Raw genomic sequence first — 16,610 nt, 5'->3', positions numbered from 1 at the left:
CGGAGCGCCACGGTCCTAGCGCGCGCCGGCTTCGCGAACGGCCGGGAGTGGGCAGCGCCCAGCCCTGGGCGGGGGACCCAGGTTCCTCAGCCCTCGCAGCAGCAGCCGTGCTCATCCTTTCTGCACCCTTGCCAGCCCTGGGAAGAAGCAGGTGTGAGCAGAGTTGGGGTATACAGGTAGGAGGGATCAGAACAAATGGAGGTTCCACGCCCACGCCCACGCCCACGCCCACCCCCACCCCGTTTCCACTACACCTCCTCCCAGTTCTCAGAAAGGAAACTCCCTGGGAACAGTGAAGAAGGACAGCGTTAATTAGCTCTACGGTGAACAGCAATAAAGATAATATGATAATAATAATAGCAATTCAACTTGAATGCACACGGAGGGGGTGCTTTGCTTAGCTTATTTCAGGAGAGTCCAACATGATGAAGTGGACACACCCACAGACAAGACTATCCAGTCCTAGTCCTAAACCTAGTAGCTTAGGATGGAGACCTTCTCAAACTTGAAGTTCAGGGACTCAGGCAGGGCCCAGGAGGCTGCATTTCAACCTGTCAGAGAATGCAATCCTTCTGGGAGAAGTTCTGACTTAGGCTGGCTGTAGGGAGTTGGGTTCTGTTAACCAGGATGGGTGACCCCAGCCAGTCCCACCCACTGAGTTGTCTGTGACTCTGTCTCCTTAAGATGGGGATAATAATAGTTGATGAGAACCTCCATCAGAAGGGGCTTCCCTGGTGGCTCAGATGGTAAAGCGCCTGTCTGCAGTGCAGGAGACCCAGGTTCGATCCCCGGGTTGGGAACGTCCCCTGGAGAAGGAAATGGCAGCCCACTCCAGTAGTCTTGTCTGGAAAATCCCATGGACGGAGGAGCCTGGTAGGCTACAGTCTGTGGGGTTGCAAAGAGTCGGACACGACTGAGCAACTCCACCACTTTCCATCAGAAGGGCCTGGGCTGGGACACAGTGCAAAGGCAGTCGCTGTGGAGTCATGTCCACCTTACAACAAAGCAACTGGTTCTCAGAAAGGTCACACAGCCAGGGTAGAAATTCAAAGTCAACATATTCCCTGTCTCAAGCCCAGACCACTGCGCTCCACGGTGCCTGGTGATGTGTTATTAGCATGTATGTGGGGGCTGTCCTGGGTGCCAGGCTCTGTTGATAGTGCTGGCTGGGGGAGACTTGAGCAGGCCCACTTACATCTATGTCACAGGAGGCTGGGGAGGGGGTGCTGAGAACCAACTGCTCGTTACCTGCAGACCACAGGTCCAAGCTGAGGGTCACAGCCCTTTCAGAGTAGAGGAGCTGTTCAAAGTCACCGAGGAGCTTCCTGAAACCTACCAGAGCAGGGAATCAGCCCCCTCCTGGTTGAAAAGCCCCTTCACACCCTTGTTACTCACTGAGCAGGGGCTGCACCTGGAGTGCGCATTTGCAAAAGCTCGGCAGGGCTGAGACCTCGCCAAGCTGGGGAAATGTTGGCTGCGGGGCATTAACTGGTGCAAGCAAACTGGAAAGTCGCCTGGGAGGCTGCACTTCAGAAGGAATCCAGAAACCCAGGCTGTCCTCTGGAACAGGAAAGGGGTCCCGGGGACCCTTGGGAATTACCCAAAGCTGCCAGACACAAGTTTTGTTCTGACTTAAAATATCTGTTCCTGGAATTTTATTCTATTAAATTATCCAGTGATTACATGCTGGGGCTTTTTGCTGGGGAGAGAGAAAACGATGTTCTCATGCATCTCCTCCCTTTGGCACGGCTGCTCTCAGAGTTGGTACAGTGCAGCTGGGTGGGGGTGAAAGCCCTGGAACAGTGCCCAGGGGCATGGAGGGTCACCTGGCTCTGCTCTGGCCCTTGGGTGATCGCCCAGAGACCCCCCCAGTGTATGGGGTGAAGGGAGGTGGTCTCTATTCCATCACCTGTCTACACGGTCAACTTCATCTCAAGCCCTGCTGGCCACTGTCAGCTCCTAGACAAGCATTTGTGCTGGTCCCTTCTGCCTGAAACTCCCCTCCCTTCCCTACTCCCATGGCGGGGCCTCCTGGATATCCGTATAAACATCACCTCCTTGGAGAGTCCTTCTCAGGGCCCCCATCCCCTGTTCTGGGTTCACTGCCAAACATGCCACCTTCACCAGCCAGCAGGAGCTGAGAGGCTGGGCTGTGATGACCATGGGAAATTTATTCCTGATGGCAGGGCTTGGAGGAGTTAAGAATTCCAGGCACGAGGGAGGCACATTGTGCAGGTTTACTTGTTCATTCATTTATGCCTGTTATCCAGGGCCTGCTGCGTGTAGGGGCCTGCGTGGGTCCTGGAGCCACAACCAGGAATAACTGGGAGCCTCACTTCTGCTCTCGAGAGTCCTGAAGGAGTGGGAGACGGACACACAGGAGGTGACAACACAGCGGGGTAAACAAGGCCCCTGGAGATCGGGACTGATCCAACCAGAATGGCCCCTGGATAGATTCTGTAATAGCCTAAGCTGAGCTTTGGGGAGTCTGTGACTGTCCCTAACTGTGCTCCCCAAAGGACAGGTCAGAGGCGCAGATGGCTGGACAGGTTTGGGGGCCCTGCGGTCGCCCACCCTCTGCCTGGGCTTTGCCTTGTTCCCTGGCCGTGATGCCCACACACCGCAGGGCTCTCTGCACACAAGCCTGGGTCACTGCTCTAGGACGTCAGGCCTTTAATTCAATCCAGCTAATGGCGTCAGAGCATCCAGGAGGCCTGGAGTGCTGCGTGGGGTCTGGTTGGGCTGACTGGCTCTGTTGTCTGGAGCCCTGGAAGTGGGGGGCGCCCCCTGTGGCGACCTTTATCCTCCCCCTCACTCAGCGCGACCTTCTTCAGAGGGCCAGGAAAACACTTTGGTCACCAGGCAACTGCCTCTCTTCTCCCAGAGGAGCTGATTAAAAACAGCGGTGGCGGTGAGAACAGCTGGTACCTGTGAGCCCGTGGAGGGCAGCCGAGCCCAGAGATGGCGAGGGCCGTCCTCGTTCGCGTAAGTGAAGCAGACCATCGAACCACTCGTGGGCAAGTGGCTTTGCTTCCCCGGGCCTCGGCTTCCCATCTGTAGAGTGGGATAATAATGGTGCCATCTTATGATGCTTGCATGGATTCATACACGTGAGGACTGCCTGACACAGGAAGTGCCATCCAGCAGGGTGTGCAGTGAACAGGCTCTGAGGAAGCAGAGGGGAAGCTCTACTTTACAACCTTGTTGATTTCCCTCATGGATGGAAATCCACCACAGTGGATTTCAAGCTACCAGTAATTGAACAATGGGCTTGCAAAACTCTTGAATGTTTAATCATTTGTTCTCACAAGCTGGTCTGAGATAACTTGGTACACCACTACACAGTCTGCTGTTATTATGAATCATATGTTCATCTGTCGGTTCATTCATTCATCCACCCTTTCACTCATTCACTACTGAGTGCTGGGGATTCCGATACTAGAGCGAGGTCATTGGTCTCTGAGGCTGGAAGGAAAGAGATAGGAACAGATCATCACTAGTGGGTATCCAATACACGCCCATTTTATTGATGGGAAAACCACGGTGTTCAGCATGGGTGGTAAACCAGAATCAGAGCACATATATGAAGCTGTGTAAACGGCAGTTCCTATAATTCACCTATACTGCCCTCCTGTCCCTCTCGTCACTTAGCTTGGGGGATCTCCCAAGGCTTGGCAGTGTTCTGGGAGCAACATATCACTTTTCTTAACTTGGGTACCACTGACCTTAGGAAAGCTATGGGGATTCCAAGAGCCATCTTGCCAGGCCTTTGACTCAGAGAACACCACACCTAAGTCACTTCAAACAAGGAAGGACGTCGTGCTCTCATAAAATACATCCAGGGAAGGAAACCCCAGCAACGGCTACACCAGCATCTCGACTCTGAAACAAGTTTCCTCTTACTCTCATTTAAGCCCCTTACGCTGGTCTCATGTGTCTGGGCCTCTCGGTTTCAGTGTGAATGAATGAGAGAAGAATCAACCCCAATTTGCATTTTGAATTAAAGTTGTCCTTTTGGTTATCTTTTAAACAATCCTTTCTCACCCAAGGCACCTTAATCTTTGAAGCTAACCTTGGATGACGGTGCCCTGTAGGAGATGGATTCAGATCTGAGTTGCATCCAGGCTCTGCCACTCTCCAGGTAGAGTGTGGCCTTGGGTTGGTTCCTTAGCAACGCTGAACCTTGATGTCCTCATCTGTATAATGGGTTCACAGTCCCATCTCTATAAATAGGACTCAGCAAGGGTGTTTCATGGCTAGGTGACAGGACTAGGGGTGGATGCTGAGCAGGCCACCTTGGCAACCATGAACTTGACCAGCCGGGCAGTACCACTGGCTGGGATCCTACCACCTGGCTCGTCTTAGCACCTCCTCAGCCAAGGGGAGGGTGTGGGGGCAGGCACAGACATCCCTTCCCTCTCTCCCTCCATCCCCTCACTCCTGGGGCGGCTGAAAGTACAAGCCGGACCGCCTGAGTGCCCGGGAGGCAGGGTGATAAACATATGCTGGGGTGCAGAGCCGGGTGCAGTCGATAATTTGGGGCTGATTTGGGACAGGATGGAGCAGGTACCTCCCATCTGGGCCAGACGGAGGGCAGAGACAGGCCGGGGCGGGCGGGGTTGAAGGTGGAGGTGAGAGGTGGGCCCAGGTGCCCCACCCCGCGCGCCCCTCCCCAGGCTGTGCTGACTTGGCAGCACCCTGGGTGCTCCCGCTGACTGGGCACGCTTCCCAGATGTCCACCCGGCAGTGTCCTCGGGCTGCGGACAGCAGGGACGGGAACCGCATCCAGACGATGTGGATGTGAAGCAGAGACAGGCGGCTCTCTGGCTGTCCTTTTGAGACTCCTTAAGCAGAGGAGGCATCCCCTCTGCCTGAGAGACTCCAGGGTGGCGTCAGGGATGGCTGGGAGACAAAGGTGCTCTGCGTTCCTCGCTGCATGTAGTAGAGACAGGTGAAAATCCTGGGCAGGGTTGAGTGCTCTGAGTTGGCCAAGGGGCTGCTGCGGGAAGAAACGCCGGGAGAAGGAGCCCCTCCTCCTTCTCCTGCAACAGAGGGAGCCAAGTTGCGAGGGGCTCCAGGAGGGATCAAAAGGCCCCTGGGAATTGACTAGCTCGACCCTTTCATTTTCACCAGGGAGGAAGCTCAGAGAGGTCAAGGTCACGGGGGTCTAAGGTCCAAAGAGGGAGGGCGTGCAGAGAGGACCACGGGCCTCAAGCCCAACCTCCAGATATCACAGAGTGAGGGGAGGCCTGGGGATCCTGGGGAGGGGGCGGCCAGCGCCGACAGCAGGGAACTCACCTCCGTGGAGCCCCTGGGCTTGCCAGTCAGCAGAACAGGAGAGCAGGTGCTGGGCGGGGGTCCAGAAGAGGGCTTCTGGGAAAAGCCATCCTTCCCAGGAAAACTTGGTCACCCTGAGGCCAGGGCAGACAGCACTGGGGCTGCCCTGAAACCCACGGGGGGCTCAGATACTGCTGTTTGCACTCGGGGCTGAGGAGCCAGGACCCTCCAGGGGCTTAGGGTGAGGCCTGGGGGCTTGGCTGACAACAGAAGCCCCCTCCCCCACCCCTGTCTTCACGCTCTACAGACTGAGCCTTTATTTCCTCTTCAGGAAGGTGCAGTCAGAGGACTCATTGCTTTAGATCGTCTTCTTGACATTCAAAAGTCAAGAGCAGAATTTTTCTTGAGATGCAGAGATATAGACTTAGAAACAGCAGCGCGAGGCTACAGTCTCTCTGAGGACGACTTGGGACCTGCAGGGCGGCCCTGGCTGCTGGGGATCGGGCAGCCAAGAGACCAGGTGCAGAATGAACCGGAGCAGCGTCCTCAGATGCGGCCGCACCTCTGAACCACCAGTGTGCGTGCGTGTTTAGTTGCTTAGTCGTGTCCGACTCTTTTGCAATCCTGTGGGCTGTAGCCCGCCAGGTTCCTCTGTCCATGGGATTTCCCAGGCAAGAATACTGAAGTAGGTAGCCATTTCCTCTTCCAGGGGATCTTCCCAACCCAGGAATCGAACCTATATCTCCTACAAGGGCAGGCTGGGTTCTTCACTGAGCCACATGGGAAGTGTTGAAAACCCGCAAATGCTCAAGCCACACCCCAAACCCCAATTAAAGCAGGCTGGGGGTGGGGATCTGAATGTTAATCCCTCAGGTGATTCCAAGACATTACCAAGCTCCAGGCGCACTGCCTCCATCCTAGCTGTGGTGACAAACAGCTGGGGAGGTTATAGCCTGCAATCAGCATCCCTGGGGTGGGGGCTGGGGTTCCCAGGTGTTGTTTTTATAAAGGGTGGAGTACAATGAAGCACATGGACAGGGCGGTGTGACTCCTGGGCCACCTGGGTGCAGTGTTTGCTTGGAGAGTCCTGGTAGCATGACCTTCGGCTGAGACCCGCCGCTGGGCAGCTGTGCGGAAAGACGCAGCTCGTTAACTCCACGTCCAGAGATGAGAGCCTTGAGGGCTGTAACAGTGCGCCCAGGGACAGCTCACAGGAGGCACTGTGTGAGCCCTTCTTCAGGGCCAGTCACCCAACCTCCGCCTCCTTAAACCCAGGGAACATCCGGGGCCTCCCAGGGAGAGCCGCTCTCTGTAGGGACAGTTCTGGTTAAGGAAGCCTCAGGAACTTGGGGAGAGCATCAGGGTGCCCTTGGGCAAGTCCTCTCTGGCTTCAGTGTTTCCCTTGTTTTTTAAAAAGACTGACTCACCCTTTGCCCCTCCTTGAAGGACGAGGGTGAATGCTTGGGGCTCTCTGAGGGTCAGGTGAAATGAGTTTTTAAACGATGGTTTTTCCAGCCCCGCCTAGATGTCAGAAGACAAAAACTGAACCTTAGAAAGGGGGAAACTGAGGCTTGGGGTGGGCGCTAAGTTTTGGGGAGCCAGGGTGCAAGGTCAACAACACATGCAGTCACAATAACCCCCAAAGATCCCCCGTGGACATAAAGTATGAACCTTACAGTTTCATGCACATGGCCTGGTGCAGTAAATATGCAAAATGTATACATGCAAATGTGCAGTAACATACCTCGCAGGAGCGCCGGCAAGACATAGTTTTCAAGAGTATATTTTAAGTTGGAACTTCCCTTTTCTTTCTCCTCCCCTCTAGTACTTCCACTGAAAGCTCACAGCTCCTGGCGGGGAGCCATAGTTTAACCTCAGTTTGACTTAATCTTTGTACTTTCTCTCTACCCAGAATTTATGAACTTCAGAAAAAGTCAGCGGTTACCTGCTGGGGCCTGGAGCAAGTTCTGGACTGGAGTCCTCCTTTCCTTAAACAGCAGGAGTTCCCACACTCGGGTGTGAATGAGAAGCCCCCAGCAGTGGGCTGGGCTTGGGGCCTGGGGTCTGCGCGTGTTAGAGACCCCTCAGGCATCACCCTGAGGCGGGGGGTGGAGGTGGGGGTGGCAGGGTGGAGGCCCCAGCCCTCTTGCTGCCCAGGAAGCATCTAAATGCAAAGGGGCCAGGCACCGCCCGCCTCCCCCTGCTGACCTCTGCTGTCCATCCCCAGTCCACTGGTCAGGTGGCCAGCGTGGGGCCAGCAGTGGGGTGGTGAGGTGGGAAAGTGACAGGTTAGTTTGGCTTCTTGACATTCAAAAGTCAAGAACAAATCCCACCTTGGGAAACACCTGGCCCTGTTCCAACACCTTCATTGAATTCCCCAGGCTCAGCGCATCCCTCTGGGAGGTGGCGGGGGTGGGCAGTGAGGCTGTTCCGGCAGCTGTTACCCACCCCCCAGCCCCCCAAGATGCTGCTGCTCTGCTCTGACGTCACCAGAAAACATCTCCCGTCAGGCCTGGGCAGCTATTCTTAGTCTGGAGAACACACCTCTGCCTGTTAGAAGTCTCTAGACTTGAGCAGGCTTTTTATAAATCACTTAGAAACTTGCAGCCTGCCGGGGGTGCTGGTTAAGTACTTCTTTCTTGTACGCAGGATGTTCGGCAGTCTCAGGGGTGGGTGCACCCCGCCCCCTCCCTCCCCCGGGAACCTTGCAGACAATGTCGTTACATCAGCAGTGATCACTTCCAGCGACTGAACTTGCACGAAGCCCTTCAGCACTAGCAGCAAACAGAGGGTGTGTTCTGTGTGTGGAGCTGCGTGTGAGTGATTTCAGGGGCAGGTACAGTGTGGCGATTATTACAGAGCCCCTGGAAGACCTGGTTCAATCCAGCCTGCTGGTCATGTGACCAAGAGGAGCTCACTTTGCGTGTCTTTGCCTCTGGGGACCCCGGACACTCACCATCGGAGGGTGCCAGGTGCTGTGAAGGCGCTACTGCTAATGCAGCGGCTCAGTTGTGTCCAACTCATTGTGACCCCACCGACTGTGGCCCGCCAGGCTTCTCTGTCCGTGGGGTTTTCTAGGCAAGAATACTGGAGTGGGTAGCCATTTCCTACTCCAGGGGATTTTCCCTCCCCAGGGGATCGAACTCGAGTCTCCTGCATCTCCCTGCGTTGGCAGGTGGATTCTTTATCACTAGTGCCACCAAAGTGAAGATGGCTAGACCTTAAACACCGAGTCTTGGAGCTAGGTGAGCCCTTGGGGGTCTGCTGATGCTGACGGGAAGATGAGTAGCATGCTCCATGGAGGTCCTCCTCTCTCTGCCAGCCCAGGGGAAACGGAGACCCTGCTGCAGGCTAAATGACCAGCCCATGCTAGGTAGTAACAGAAGCTTCTCTGGAACTTGAGTCTGGTCCACTGCAAAGCAAGGTCCGTTACGACACTCTGCTGCCCCCTAGGGCCTGGGGGGAATCAGACACTATTGCGGGGCTCCCAGCCTCTCTGAACCTGTAACCAGAGGAAAATCAGCTCCACTCTGTCCTCTGTCCCCTGGGGAAGCCATCCTCCTCCACCATGTGGTTCTTTCCCCCTCTGAGATATGGAGTGGCCTGTCACTGAGCCTCAGTTTCTTCATCTGTAGAGTGGGTTGGTAATAACAGCATCCACGCTGCAGAGTAGACAAGGACTAAATGATGCGGCTTTTCTGAAGGCACAGTCCCCTGTCTTCTCCTCTTGGCCCTATCAAGTTGGGGGGCATCGTCAGCCTCCTGGATGAGGTAGCCCCCCAGCCCTCACCCCACAACACCAACTGATCTCCGAGATCAGTGCTAAGGCTGTGAACACTCAGGTCTTTTCCTTGATCTCCTCACAGACCTCTGGGTGTCCTCTTTGGCTCAGATCCTCTGGGGATTTGTACTGTTCTGTTGTTAGGTTGTGTGACTGTCTCCCTCAACAGACACTGAGGCTTGGTGATGACCTCGCAGGAGCAGGTGTCCAGGAGAATCAGAATGATGCTGGTCTCCATCTGCTCCCTTCATCCCCAGCCCCACAGGCATTACGGAGCAATCCACCCAGCGTGGTGAGGCTCCATCTGGGGACTTGATCCAGGCATTTCCCACATTTTTTCACATCTGTGAGGGACACCACGCTTGCTGAACTCACTGCAGGGCCAGCACCTCCTGCCGGCTCCAGGAGGGAGAGCGGAGCAGAGAAAGCACAGTGACATGAGCCCCAGGGTCTCTTCCAGGCCCCTCCAGTCTGGTGGGTTCCAGTTATCAAGGGGGTTCCTCACTCCATTTCTGACCTGATGAAGGTTGAAACGTGAGTGAAAGAAGGGGTGAGCCCTTCATCCAACAATCAGACTCAGCAGACCCCTCCTGAGATGGGAGGCAGTCCTCATTTCCTTGTCTGCACTTCCCTGACACAGGGTGGGACACCACACAGCTGGTTTCCTTCCTAAGACCCCTCTGATTCATCCCGTGAGACCAGTGTCTCCTCCTCGCGCCTCCCATAGCCACCGATGGGGAGATGGCAGGACACTCCCAAAGCCCGGACGGTTCTACGCCCCAGGGAGACATAGCCTGTCCTGGTCCTTGGGGCTGTGGGGACAAGAACTGAGTGCTGGTTCCCTGAGTCACTTACTGGAGCCAAGGAAGGCCAGGTTTGCTCAGCAAACATGGCCCCAAAGAGAGCATTTTTGGAAGCTACCGTCCCTCTCCTGTGACTTTTCCCAGCCTGTTGTGTTCTCGTGGAATTGTGGCAGGGTTCCACAAGGCACCGATGTGTGGCTGAAACCTCACCCCGGAGATCTGCCCATTCCTGGACTGCTAAGGGAGGGGCACTTTCATTTAAAATGAAAAGACTACAGAGAGGCAGTCTCCAGGCAAACAAGCAGGGCCCTGGCAGATGCAAGGTGGAGAGGAGGGCAGATCGCAGAGAGGACCGATCAGGAGGTGGAGTGGGTGTGGAGAAGTCTCCCTCGGCCTTCAATCTGCGCTGCTCAGCAAGAGAAACGACAGAAGTAGTAAAACAAGCCGGGAACAGATTTTGCTTTCTTCTGAGTCACCCAGGGAAGGAAAATGGAAAATTACCACTCTCTCTCTCTGTGGGAACACGAGTTACTCGGAGAGGACAGTGGAGCCTGGGGTGTGCGGCCAGCTGGCAGGATCCCCGGGCCATCCTGCGTGGTGGCCGCTCCGTCCTGATTGTCTCCGTGCGCCTGTTCTGTGCCTTCTCCTGGCAGGTCACACAGTGCTGGAGCTTAATGCGCTTTTAAGGATAGGGGTACAGTTGGCCTTGGGGAGCTGTGCCTCCTGATTGGGGGTGACATGCTGGATGCACCTCGCCCAGACAGTGACACTTAGCAGAATCTGTCACTCTCAGAGCAAACTACAAAACATATGCCCCAGCCCCTCTCACCCCAGAACCATCTGTCTCTATTACCGCAGGACGATGCTGCTGGGAGGGAGACTTCTGCCTCCCCTCCCTCCAGTGGGGCTCACTGTGGGGAACCACAGCGTCACACATCAGACATGTGCACCTCAGCCCCGGAACCAGCCCTGTGTCCCCCCTCACCCCCACCCTCAAGCTCCAAGCAGTGGGCAAAGCAAACCAGAGTCAGCAACCCATGATAAATGGTGCTTGGATGATTTCTAATTGAGAGAAAAGTTACATGGAAGACTTAATATGCAAGGAGGAAATTTAGCTGTTGATACATAACACACCCATATAAACGTGTGACCAAGTCACCATCTTGAGAAACCAAGGACTCAACAGGCAGCCCTCTAAACATCTTTGGCTGGCAGCTGCTAATCCCTCGAAAGGCAAAAGATGTTGAACGCACAAGGAAATCATACTTGCCAGGAGGTCACACAGTGTGTGCCCTGAGGCTACCCTTCTGACCTTCATTCACCAACTCCATCCACCTGTTCTTGCTGAAACTTTCTCACAGGGAACATCACTGAAAGCCGTCGACATCTTTAATGGGAGGGTTGCCTTTTTTCTGTTTCTGGGAGAGCTGTTATTTTAGTTTGGGCTGCTTTAGCAAAAACACCAACAGACTGGGTGCCTTCAGCAACAAACACTTACTGTTCTGGAGACGAGGAAGCCAAGGTGCCAGCAGATTTGGTGTCTGGTGAAGAGCATGTGTCCTGGTTCTGAGATGGCACGCTTCTAGCTGTGTCCTCATATGATGGAGGGGGTGAGGGAACAGTCTGAGGTCCCTTTTTATAAGGGTGCTAATTCTATCATGAGGGCTCCACCCTCATGACCTAATCATCTCCCAGAGGCCCCACCTCCTAAAACTCCCACCAAATGGAACATGTTAATTAACTACATCATGACCACGAACAAGGAGCCCCCCAGACCTACAGGTGTCTAGGGATGGACAGTTAACACCTGTGACATCACCCCATTACCTCACCATCACCCAATCAGAGAACTGTGCACGAGCTGATCACAGACCCTGGGGTGCCCCTGTGTCACTTGGCCTTCAAAAATGTTGTCTTGAACCTATCAGAGAGTTTGGGGTTTGGGGGCGGTAGCTGTCCTGGAAGTCCTTGCTTGGCGCCTACAATAAACGCTGCACTTCCCTTCACCACCACCTGGTGGCAGTAGATGGGCTTTACTGCGCATGAGCGAGCAGACGATTTGGTTCACTAACATGCACATGGGCAAAGCTGAAGTTTTGGGGAACGAAAACCCCAAACCCAGAGGGATACAGGGAAACTTTTGGAAATGATGGGTCTGTTTATCACGAGGACTGTGGTGATGGGAACACAAGTGGATGCATATATCCAAACTCAGCAAATTGTGCACATGAATTATGTGCAGTTTTTAGCATACCTGTTACAGACCTCAAAAAGGCTGGAGGAGTGAAAAGCAGCTTTCTTCAAAAGTCTCTACCGCCTTGGAATAGGGTATCCCCAACTTCAAGAGCACACATTGCTGGGATGGGGAGGGACAATAACACGTCCTCATTTTCCTTCAACAAAAGTCAATGCGAGTGAAATAGGGTGACTGAAGGTGGCCAGGTGGGTTGTCACAGCACAGTCGGTGAAGAAATAACAAGGTTCTGAATCCCAAATAATGAGGGATGGTATTACTAGTATGGTAGTTTCTGAGGTCAAGTCCGAAAGTCCAGGCTCTAGTCCCTGCTCCAAGACCCACACCAGAGCAAGTCACGGGAACCTCAGTGGGCCTCATTACTTCTCTCTGTAAAATACCAGGAACCAGGGTTCTGACAGCTGATTCTTCAGGGGTCCTTCAGCTTTCAAGTTCTCTGAGGAGGCAATTTAGGACACAGTCTCGAACAAAGGCAGCCATTACCCAGAAAGCTTTATAACTACACTTAAAAAAAAATCCTACTTTTATAAGAGGCAAATAACTCTAATGGTTTTTTTTTTTTTTTTAAGGAACAGGTTCTAAGAGACACTGGCTAAAGTATTAGTTGCTCAGTCATGTCTGACTCTTTGTGACCCCATGGACTATTGTCTGCCAGGTTCCTCTGGTTCACTGGGATTCTCCAGACAAGAACGCTGGAGCGGGTTGCTATTCCCTTCTCTTGGGGATCTTCCTGGCCTGGGGATTGAACCCCCATCTCCTGTACTACAGGCAGATTCTTTACTGTCTGAGCCACCAGGAGATTCTGGGGTCAAGTCAATATACTAAGCAAAGACTATTATGCAATACATATCAAGAAAGTTCTCTGGAATACACATTTTGGCACTTGCAGGTGACATAAATTTACTTCTGTATTCACTACAGCTCCTGGCACAAAGGTGGGCACTCTAAAAGACACTCCAAGACAAGACAGCAGTGGTCAAGTAGGAAGGGGCAGATGGGCTTTTCCCAGTGCTGCCTCCCAGGTGGGAGTGAAACAACAATTACTTTTGATGTGTACAGGACAGATACACATACGACACCTCAGTGGATATACAGTCTGGTATTAAAATTTCACAGCAGTTTGCAGCAGCTCTATTCACAAGGGTTAAAAGGTGAAAACAACCCAAATGTCCAGCATCAGCTGAATGGATAAACAAAGTGTGGTCTATGCATAAATATTAGTTGGCCATAGAAAGAAATACTGCTTCATGCTACAGAGTGGGTGGACTTTGAAAACATGATGCTATGTGAAATAAATCAGTCCCAAAAGTTCCATTATATGATTCCCCTTATACGAAATGTCTAAAATAGACAAGCCCATAGAAAGAGAAAGCAGACTGGGATGGTGGGGGACAGGGAGGAGAAATAGGGAGTGGTTGTTTCACGGAGTCAAGGTTTTGTTTTGAGGCAGTCAAATGTTAACATCTAGATAAAGGTGGTGGCTGCCCAATATTGTGAATGTGCTAAATGCCACTGACCGTATACTTCAAAATGTTGAGGGACTGCCCTGGCGGTCTAGTGGTTAAGACTTTATGCTTCCAATGCAGGGTGTGTGGGTTTGATCCCAGCTTGGGGAATTAAGATCCCACATGCTGTGTGGCATGGCCAAAAGATACAAAATAAATTTAAAACATTGAAATAAAGTGCTGAATTTTATGTTCTATGAATTTCACCTCAATTTTTCAAAAAGAGGTGAAAACTATTTTATGGGGTGAGGGTGATTAGGAAAAAATTAAATAGAAAGGGTCCTGGAGTGGGGCGGGGAGGAATTACTGGGAAAACAAGGATGAAAAACACTGGGGTGGAGACAGGCGAGAGACACAGAGGGAAAAGCAACCCGCGAAGGAGCAGCCAGGGACGACCATCGTGATGGCCGGTGACGAAAGGCCTTTACCACCGTGAGAAGACCGCGGTGTTCTGCGAGCAGGGAGAACTCAGAACTCTCAAAGTGCTCTCAAATTTCTCCCAGATTCAACTTAAATACCAACATTTCCATTAAGAATTCTGTCATTTTTAGAAGTAGATGGAAATTTGATCTAACCACATGAGGAGTCTAGAATGAACTGACTCTTCCCCTCTACATTTTTCTTTTTTCTGTACAACTTCTTTTCCTAAGTTCACAAAACAATGTGCTTTAGCTCTTTCTACTTCCCAGAAGACACTGACATCACTGTCTTTAGTTTGTCTTTTTTTTTCCCACAGCCAAACAGGAAATAGAGCTTCCTCTGGAAAAATATAGCCCACTTTGAACTGAAAACCAAAGCCAAAACAAAGAAACTCCCCCCCAGAAACCAACACTTGAAAGAACTGCTGTGCCAAACCCCACACTATACAGTGTCAGCAGCTGGGTGCCTGGGAGGCTGGAGCACTGTGCTGGGGGTTATATTTGGTTAAATTGCTGCTTACAACTTGCAAGGTGGAGCCGCAGGCACTGCAGCAGGTCTAGGGGAAATCGTCAAAGACACTTGAATACAGGGTGCTGGTTGCTCCTTGCAGCTGACAGCAAGGTACCAGAAGGATGCTCAGGCCAAAACATGCTGGTTTAGACCCAAAACAGCAGAGTCAGAACTCCCAGGCTCCCTTTGTTGGGAACAGCACTGTTTCAGGACAGTGCGGCAAGAGAAGAGGATGGAAATCAGTTTGAGCCACGAAGACCCCTTAGACACTTGCCTGTTACAGGGAGACTCAGCTCCGGCCAGCAGCAGGGTCAGGCGGCTGCCATCTAGGTCAGGGAGGCGGACGGGCACCGGGCCGAGAAGCGAGGAAAGAAAGCGAATTTCTGGAAAAGAACCTGACCGGCACAGGTAGCCTGCCAAGTTTTTGAGGGAATTGTTGCCAGAGGTATCAAAAGCTTGTAGAAACAAATGGACGTCTTGGACTGGAGTTGTGAAGAATACACGGCTTGCAGGAAGGGGGCACCCCCAGCACCCACCAGTGAAGTGACCAGAGAGGATGGGCCCCGGAAGGCAGGATGGGGCGCGGGGAGCAGTGGATGAGGGAGTCCCTCCCGGAGGGCACCATCAACCCCCGACACACACCTTGCAGGGAGGGGGCCTCACCCCCCTGCCCCACAGTATTTCGTCATCCAGGGTCCAGGGCCTGCTGTCTCATTCTTTTCCCAAGTGGCAGTTTCCACTGCAGTTGTCCTGTCCCTGCTTCACCAGTGAATGGGCACTGGGAGTGGGGTGTGGACTGGTGGGGAGGACAGCTGAGCTCCGAGAGAACCGAGAGCTGGGTAGGAAGTGGTTGAGAGGCACAGTTAAGGCGGGGACCCCACACCCTTCACTGTCCCTCCCCCCCCCCCCCCCCCCCCCCCGGCCACGGTGGCCGCTGCCCGCCTCCTCTGGAATGAGGCTGTGTCGTGACCCGAGTTCTGGCTACGGAGGCAGCAGTTCTGGGTGTGACTCACCTCATGAGGTCTGCACTCCTCCTCCTGAGGCCATCTGTCTCGGGGACGACGGGTCCGAGGTGGCAGCGTGGCTGGCAGGAACGCCCGCTGCCAGTGGTCGCGCTGGGCCAGGAGCCAGCAAGGCCATTCTGGACTGAACCCCCTGACTGCAGCGGCCGGCTCCCTGGGCGGCAGCAGGTCCCACAGGGGACGGGCACACCCAGAGCGACAACCAGCTGGCCACCTTTGTCCCCTCACCTCCGTCCTGGCCTCCCTGCAGGAAGGAGAGGGGAAGCAGTGAGTGCCACTGCCCACCTCAGCTCACGGGCCCTGCGTCCCAGGGCCTGTGTTCCAGGGCCCTTCCAGACAAGTCCCTCCATGCTCCCCACTCCCACTGGATGGCAGGGGGCCCGGGGGCTTTGGAAAGCCACGTGTGGTGGCCCTGGGTCCTTAGGTGATGACGTGAGGGCCGCCCGCCAACCCACTCCCCCTGTCCAAGAAAGTTCTTCTGTGTTCAAGCCATCGTACATTTCTGGGTCTGTTTATTACAGAACTAGCATGACCCTAATACAATCATTGCTAAATGGCCGTAATACATCTCTTCTGTATTTGCACATAAATTTTATTCACCGAAGGAATATTCTTTACTCTCAGGGCTCTAAATTTTCAGAACTGAAACGTGGGAAGTTAAGGGTGCGGCAATGCAGAGGGTCAAGATGTCTGTGAGGCAGCTGCTAAGGTTGTCGGCAGCATGGGTGCGGGGAGCTGGAGCGCGGAGGCCGGGCTCTCCACCTGGGATTGGTCTGCCCAGGGAGCTCGGCAGGCCTACGTCTCAGCGGGGGTCAGCGAACTACAGCCCACGGCCATCTGGCCCCATCCAGCATCCAGCCTCACAGCCCTCGAGCTAAGAATGCTTTTTTTTTTCCGTACATTTTTCCAACCAAGAAGAATATGTGACAGAGACTTTATGCAGCCCGCAAAAATGTTCACCGCCTGGCCCACGTCCTAAAGGGCTGCTGTGAGGGTTATAGACAGTTGTGCCTGGTGCCCGGCCTGACGTAATACAAG

At 53.6% G+C, this 16,610-nt stretch overlaps 2 long non-coding RNA genes across 3 annotated transcripts; one reads left to right on the top strand and one right to left on the bottom strand.

The window, feature by feature from the left end:
* Window positions 1-36: 36 nt before the first annotated feature.
* Window positions 37-3,340, top strand: LOC110128192 (uncharacterized). Its single transcript, XR_002311080.2, has 3 exons — window positions 37-176; window positions 2,271-2,383; window positions 2,885-3,340. It is a non-coding gene; the product is annotated as an uncharacterized lncRNA (long non-coding RNA).
* Window positions 3,341-3,506: 166 nt separating this feature from the next.
* Window positions 3,507-10,811, bottom strand: LOC139037791 (uncharacterized). Of its 2 annotated transcripts, XR_011490690.1 has the most exons (3): window positions 6,705-10,811; window positions 5,299-6,404; window positions 3,507-5,042 (listed from the first exon to the last, which is right to left on the bottom strand). It is a non-coding gene; the product is annotated as an uncharacterized lncRNA (long non-coding RNA). The 2 variants fall into 2 exon arrangements; XR_011490689.1 differs by having other exon boundaries at window positions 3,507-6,404.
* Window positions 10,812-16,610: the final 5,799 nt, after the last annotated feature.

Source organism: Odocoileus virginianus, chromosome 12 (assembly GCF_023699985.2).
Source record: "Odocoileus virginianus isolate 20LAN1187 ecotype Illinois chromosome 12, Ovbor_1.2, whole genome shotgun sequence".
NCBI lineage: Eukaryota > Metazoa > Chordata > Mammalia > Artiodactyla > Cervidae > Odocoileus > Odocoileus virginianus.
The sequence above is the reverse complement of the archived record's forward strand: the minus strand, read 5'-3'. Positions and strand labels throughout refer to the sequence as shown.